The sequence below is a fragment of the Glycine max genome, chromosome 8 (genome assembly GCF_000004515.6).
Source record: "Glycine max cultivar Williams 82 chromosome 8, Glycine_max_v4.0, whole genome shotgun sequence".
In the NCBI taxonomy this organism is placed as follows: Eukaryota; Viridiplantae; Streptophyta; class Magnoliopsida; order Fabales; family Fabaceae; genus Glycine; species Glycine max.
Genome location: NC_038244.2, coordinates 7375877 through 7384260, shown reverse-complemented (window position 1 = coordinate 7384260; position 8384 = coordinate 7375877).

Below are 8384 nucleotides of genomic sequence, written 5' to 3'. Positions count from 1 at the left end.
TAACAGGTTGGAGCCAACCAAATTTAATTCTCTTTGATCGAAGAGGTTAACTAACTTCATGATTGTTGAGAATGCCTCCTTTCTCTCCATAAATATTTTTTGTATGCAAGGTCATCCTCAGTTATCATTAATTCGGAACTTAGCTAGACATCCTCTTGATTCCCACTTTACAGGAACATTTGAGCTAGCTTCAACACATTACAATACTTTCTCTTGCACTTTTATTCATATTTTCTTGGATCAGCAACGTAAGAACGTAAGATAAAGATATGGTGCTTACATAAGAGAATTATTGTATATATAATTTTTATATGTGTTTCTCATTATCAAGTTTGAACTAACAAGTCTCTTATATGTTTTTATTCAATTAGGATGTATATTTTGAGATTCTAAAAAAAAAGATGAATATTTTGAGAGTTTATGATACCATTTTTTTTATTGATTACACTTTTTTTTTACTTTAATGTTTTAGTAATGAAGTATAAGGTATGAACCAACTTGTGCATTGACCTACCGTTTCAATATATTAAAAATAGGTATATAATTATTGTTTTTTGGTTAAGTAAATGAATTTTATTGAAGGAAGTACAAATAATACTCTAGTCCATAAAAAAAGACTCACTCTATCTTTCAGCCAGTAGAAGACATGGTGCATTGAATTGGCCATGGACATGGACAGCTAGCTACACCATGTAGACAAATACACTCTAGGAATTTCAAATTAGCAAATCAAAACCTAACCTTAATCAACTAAAAAATGTGGACAAAATCAACAAAACAATTTCTTTTAAAAGATACATTATTTTTCAACAACAAGGGGCTCCAAACTGTGGAATGTCAGAACACCACACCATCCAAACCTTTTTTTTTACCTTATAACCTCTAAGTAATCCTCTATATGCTGATTAACATATGTAATGTTCATCAGGGGCAGTGGCTATACTTTGTATGTGGACCTATGTATTTGATTTTTAATAACCCCCACCCTCTCCGGTTTTTGTAGCATGATATGGCTATACTTTGCATGTGGAGCTATTTGATTTTTAACTTGATCCCACGAACATATGGTTTTAATTTTAAACTCATTATTTTTTTTATAACTAACCTTTATTATGTAAGGTAATGAGCCTAAATGCGTATACCGTATATGAACGGCATGAATGATGGTATACACGGATAGGGTTGGGAATAGGTCAGGTCGACCTACAGGAACCTCCTGATCTACATAAAGCCTGACCTGAACTGACCTATTTAATTAAAAGGTTAGGTTTATATTTTTTTAAAAGTCTATTAAATTAAATAGACGAGGCTTAGTCTTATTAAAAAGTCTTATAAACGTGATAGGTCGGCCTATATATATATATATATATATATATATATATATATATATACTTATATTATTTTTTGGGTACCAATATATAATATTATTTTTTGGATACAATTAATTTTTTTTTTAAACTATCAGACTTTTATTACATATTCTATTCCTGTAATCAAGGACTTTAATTACAATTTAGGTGTGAGTTATGTGTCATTTTATATTCTTTATTATTTTGATTTGATTTTTCTTTTTCTTTAACTTTCTCCTACTCCATAAAATATTAAATATTTATTGCGGATAAGGCTTTTAAAAAGACTATCAGGTCATGTCAGGCTTTTAAAAAAGTCAGGCCGAATCAAAATAAAAGCCTTTAATAGACTATAGGTCAAACTCAGGCCTCAAAAATTCATCATAGGCTAGGTTCAGACCTTTCAAAGCTTAACCTGACCTATTTTAAGCCTATACGCAGATATCTAAACTGCAGGATACGTGCATGTTATGTGCAATGTCCACTTGTTTCACTCTGCAAAGCACTGGAGTATCGGTTCTGCAGCGTAGCAAAGGCAAAATCCTGACAGCTAGCTAGCTAAGAGCTAATAAACGTTGATTTTTTTTCTTCAAACATACATAAAAAAATAATTAATACCAAACCATACATTTATTATTCACAATGTAGATTTAGGTTGGGAATCCGAATTCAGATAAAAAAAAATTCAAAAATCCGTTGAACCCGAATTCTGAACGTTATTTTTTTAAGAAAAAATATTTTTTTAAAAAGATTTAAAAATAATATAATAAAAAAATTAATAAAATTAGAAAATATTAACATATAATTTTTTAGTTACCGGTCTTAAATAAATTATAAACTTAAAGTACTTGAACATGAACATGTTATAAATTTATCTGAAGTTTAATTTTTATTTAATTTACGGTTTTGTTTTCTTATGTATATTAATTAATTAGTAGTTTTGAAATAAATTAAAAAAAGGAAATGATTTAAAAAAATTAAATTGAATATTACGTTAATTATTTATTTACTGTGTTTTTAATTAATTTATTTATTTTAAATCATTTTATATTTTTTTAATTTATTTCAAGACTATTAATTAATTAATTAATGTACATAAAGAAACAAAACTATTAACAAAATAAAAATTGAACTTCAGGAAAATTCACAATATATTTAAGTGTTTTAAGTTTACAATTTATTTAAGTAGCTACATGATAACTAAAAAATTATATCATAATATTTTATAATTTTATTAATTTTTTTTATTTATATTATTTTTAAATCTTTTAAAAAAAATTATTTTTTCTTAAAAATAAAAAAAAATAAAACGAGATGTGTATGTTTTGTTAAATAATGGGAGATGCATATGTTTTGTTATTTAATTATTTTTTATGTATGTTTGGGAAAAAAAATCAATAAACGTTTGCATGCATGAAGTGAAATACCAATGGGCTGAATTCAAAACGTTACTTGAACACCCTAGACCGTTTACTTCGGGTATTCTCTCTTCTTTTTTTTTTTTTTTTGAATGAAGATAAAAAAATAGTAATAATGAAATTATGTTTGATTAGCTTTAATACTATATTTTGGAAATTAAGCCAAAATATTTTCTTTAAAAATAATAGCTCAAAATATTTTCACTTATGGATGAGTTCTATTCCTATTCCTTCATTGTTTAGTTCCTTTCTTTTTCCTCTCAAGTATATCCTCGAATCTTTTAGATTTGATTAATTGCCCCTTCCACAAGGTTTTCATGCATCTACAGTGCGTTCCGATCTTGAACCGTCCCCAAGAATATAGGTTGGAAAATGATGTATTGGACACTATTATATACTAGTCGATATTTAATTAAAGACAAGAAAAGAAAAGACAGAAACTTGTGATAAATGATATAATTTAGAAAATACATAGATATTAATAAAAAAATTATAATGTAAAAATGTTCACATTAGTCGGAGAGAAAAAAAAAAGTTCACATTAGTAATTACCCATTTCGGTTCTAAGTAATTACTTTGCCCGTGGCAGTTGACTCTTCAATAAATCTATTGATCGACTCGAAGTATGTGTCATTTTGTATAATCTCTATCATTTGTCAAAGTGGAAGAACTATAACAACTTATTAAATGTGAAACAGAGGCTTTCAATTTTCTTTGCTGCAGGGGAAGCCTCTAGAACATTCCATAGTGGATTATGACACGCATGAGAAAGATGGTTCCACACTCATACCTTTATTACTTATAAAGATATTTAATAGTTTAAATTTTATGAAAAAAAAACACACTCATACCTTTATTACTTATAAAGATGAAAAATCAGACAATTAATAACAATAAATAATAGTATAAATGAAAAAAAAATTACAACTTTATTTAACATGATTTGGACCCTTATTCTTATCTCTATATCATTTATTTTATTAACAAGATTTAAATTATCATTCTTATATCTACGGCCTTAAGTTTATTTAATATGGTTCATACTCTCATTTTTACCTCTAAAATTTATTCACAATAATTATTTGGAAAGAACCAGACAAATTAAACTTGGAAAACCAATTTCCTTGGTATATCTTATTATTTTATACCAGTTAATTATCTTAAACCCTATAACAAATTTTTGTTTGTTTTTGTATGTATGACCAAAATGGTGGGACAAGGCACTTAATGATTATAAAAATAATATTATTTGACCGACCAGAAACGGGGCGCAACTTTTGGACATTGTTTTTGGTTAATATAATCCTTGGTATTTCGTCCATGCCCCCAAATCCAAGCGCAAATATAATATTTGCAAAGTTCTGCATTAACTAGCGGATCGGACACTTTTTTTTATTATCCTTAGAAGGCAATATTAAAGTTAATTTCAGCCTATCAACCATTGGAAGTGGACAAGGCTAGAATGGCCACTCTCCCTGCTCCCAACGTTTCAATTCACAACTCAATAAATTAAATTCAATCAATTGAGAAATGCAATTGAACGTGCATATAAGGAAGTATATAAATACCAACATCTAAATTGGCCTCAGTTAACTTCCTATATATGGTTGACATAGGAAAAAAAGAATAATGAAGTTAAAAGGTTCAAGTCATCATCACAATTTCTTGGGTAAACATCATTGTAGCAATTTTTAATAAGTTGATAACAAGATTCTATACTAAGTTGGCAACACGTGAAGTTATGTTATTCTAAAGAGACAATACGTACTAATAATCTGAATTTAGTAAAAGTAATGGAAGGCTATTGCTATCTCCTCACTCCCTAATTAGTTATATTATTTTTTTATATATAATAATTTTATTCCTAAATAGAGATCAACCCACAGCACAAGGTGTATTGCACAATTGCAAATATATGGAAATAAAAATGGGTGTATATTGTTATATATATGCAATTGCGGATTGTGAATGTTAAAAATTGATGACACTATATTTAATTTATACGGATAAAAAATATGCAATTGCAAATATCTGAAATTAGTTTTATCTTTACAAGCGAGATAGCAAAAATAAATGTACTAAATTATTTACATCAAAATTATTTACATCAGCCAGTTCGTCAGTCCATCTCTCTCACTGCCTCTCAAACTAACATACACATGGATATACTTAATATGGAAATGGAGAAAAAAAACCCAGCAATAATTAGGAATGTTTATAAAAGATGAGTTTATCTGTTTTAATCTAAAATTTTGAAAGATTTATTTATTTAAATTCGATTCTGATTTAATCAAAACCTAATAGCATATTAAATTAAATAAGGTCAAGTCAATCTAATTTGTTGATATATATCATTTCTAACAAAATGCACAATTTTAAAATTAAAATGTATAAAACTTAAATTAATATATATATATATATATATATATATATATATATATATTATGGTATTTAATTTAAAATAAGTGATATCAATATCATATCAATATAATATCATATTACGTAAATTATTATTTATTAAATTAAAAAGTATTAATAATACATAATTATTAATAAAGTATATTTTTATAAAGAACATAGAATATTAAAACTCAAAGTATATCCTAAACTCGTCTTTAAAAGTCAAAACAAATGTCCTAAATCTAATTTTTAAAACCTGATCTTAATTATTAAAGTTAATTAACTTCAGATTAAGTCAAATAATTAATAGGACAGAACAGAACGGATTATAAAGTAATTAATATTGTATAGAAATAGTTTTAGACAACAAGCATAAATTTCTTTAAGAGTTTAATGTTTATATATGGATAATATAAAATAAAATTATTTTATATCGTCATTCATATAATCATTTTAATTATTTTAAAATAATTATTTTAAAAATTAATAAATTTATCATACATAATAAATCTTTGAATCTTGATTAAAATTATTTTTTTCTTAATTTAAACCCTCTTGAAACCTTACCCCAACAAAAACTCTATTGAATAATACAAGTAGTGAAGTAAGATATTTGGTGTGTATTCCACTTAAACACCCTCTTGAGGTGGGAATGTATACGCGCGCTGTTTGGTCTTAGACATGAAGCAGATAAAAATGGGAGGGGACACAAACTTTAGGTTACTCAATTACTCTATTTCAGTTAGACTGAAAATTAATTAGTTTAAGGTAGTCTCCGAACAAAAACGAATCACGTGTATGCATAATGCGAATTGTGAAACGTGAACACAAGAATGGTGTAAACAGTATCATCAGTTAAAGGAGAATAAATTATATGCAGTCGATTTTGAAAGAAAAAAAAATCGTACATAGATAATGTGCAATTAAGATTATAAACAAGAAGAGTTGAGAACTAATAAGGGTACTAATAAACTCCTAAAAAGGTTAAAGGCCAATTTTTTAATAAAAAAATATTGTTGAAACTAGAAAGGTTGTTCAGCACAAAGATTAAAACAATTATATAATAGAAGAATTTAATTGTTTTGCGACTTCGTTCGTCCTGAGCGAAACAAAGGTAAGTCGTTCTTGGAGGACAGTGTCTATAGAAAAGACATCGATTTCATCATGTCCATCACCAGCAGAAGTTCTATACGCTACGCTTATTTCAGTTTTTGCAATCTCTCTTTCCACATGTCTCGTGAAGATCACGTGAAGTTCATATCTTTTATGGATAAGCTCTTCAAATTAATTGCTTTTAATTTAAGCAAGAACTGCATATTAAAAAAATAATATTATATATTTTAATAGGATTATTCCATTAATATATAAATTTTATATTTAGCAAAATTAAACTGCTAGTAGAAATATTATTTTAAAAATACGACGTAATATTATAGATTCATTTTTTACACCAACGAAAATGTCTAATTAAAAATAAACATGTTATATCTATATTAACCAATTAATTTTTATTATAATAAAAGTTGTACCAATGAAGATAAAATCAATGCCTAATCGTTAATTTATGACATTTTAATTTATTAGATAATACATTAATTATTTTCACAGGATACATTTAACATAATGAAAATTATATTCATTGGCTTGTTAACAATAGACTAAGTCACACTGATTAGTAAAAAAAAATCATTAAATTACAAGTACTAGTCATTAAATATCAACATCACTTAAACCATTTAATCTTATGGATTTTTTTCTAATAAAATTATAATTTGATATTATAAAATAAATTAACTAACTTAATTATTTTTGTTGGTCCTGACATATAAGTTATTTGTTAATTATATGAAGGACCAGAGACGGTATTTTCTACATTGATTTTTGGTACAATTGATCTATAATATTTTGTTAGAAATTTCAAAACTTAAAAGCGTAAGTTGTTCCAATAATGATTTAAAAGACTAAGTAATAATACGACTAACTTAAAAAAAATCTTATTAAAAAATTAGAAGTTGTAAAAATAGTCAATACTGGATTATTAGTTATTAAAGAATCGATATAAAATAACTCCTAGTACGATTAACTTTAAAAATATTTTTAAATCTATTATATAGAAATCAATCTAAAATGTCGTGTTACTAAAATCTCATCTCATCAACTTTCTACTATCCGATATAAATTTCTAAAGTAAAAAACGTTTTTTTAAGAAGTGTTTAGTGTATATAATTAAGATAAAACTTAATAAAGCTAGATAAAACTTTAGATTAACGTGGAAATTAAAAGTGGAGGTGGAGATCGAAGTGGTAAGTGAGAACAAAGGCAGTAGCATAGCATCCAATCAAAATAAACTTCTCCCGGAAAGGATCAAGGAAAAGCACAAGAATAACAATGAGTGAAAAAAAATGGCTTTTTGGGGGGTCCATCATTGAAGAGGTCTTTTAGGCAGCATTAGAAGAAATACGACTTTCTTTGACTACAAACCTACGATAAAGGCAAGTGGGACTTTTTGTCCCCGTTGTCTTCTGTCATTAGACATGTAACTTTCAATGTCTTAATAAACCTTTTGCAAAGTTATGGCCAATATTGTTTCTTCGGCAAAATGAAGAATAAGTTTATTTTAATTATAATAGAACAGACGTAACAAATAATATTATTAATATTACATTGTCACCATTTTCCTTTTGCTTCTGCAGCATGCTCTCTAATTATTGTCAGAAGAGTCACGTTTTTATGCGTTTTTTTTTTCATTTTCTTACAAACATTTTTATGCTATTGATCGAAACACTAACTTTTTAATTTGTGTGGTAAAGATCACGCCTAAATGGAGGGAATCTTGACAAATAAAATTTACCTAATTCAAACAAGTAGACAAACGATATTTAAGCCTTTGTGATTTTGTAACTTTATTCAAGTACTACTACTAGCATATGGAAGAAATTGGAAAATGATATGCAGAAAGCATTGGTAAAAAATTTCTTATTAATGAATGCGGTGAAGATAATTAAAATAATCAAATGTACGGTTTGGTGGTCTTTTTTTTCTTTCTTTCATGGAAGAGATATAATTTTTTTTTTTGTGCCACTTTAGTTTTAGACGAACATCAACTACAATAGAAGGATGAAGACAGAAGCAAATGAATGTGTGAGAGCAAGCTATGATAAAAAAGGTAATTTGGGGATATTAAATTTTAGGGGATGCAGGAAATAATTATCTCAAT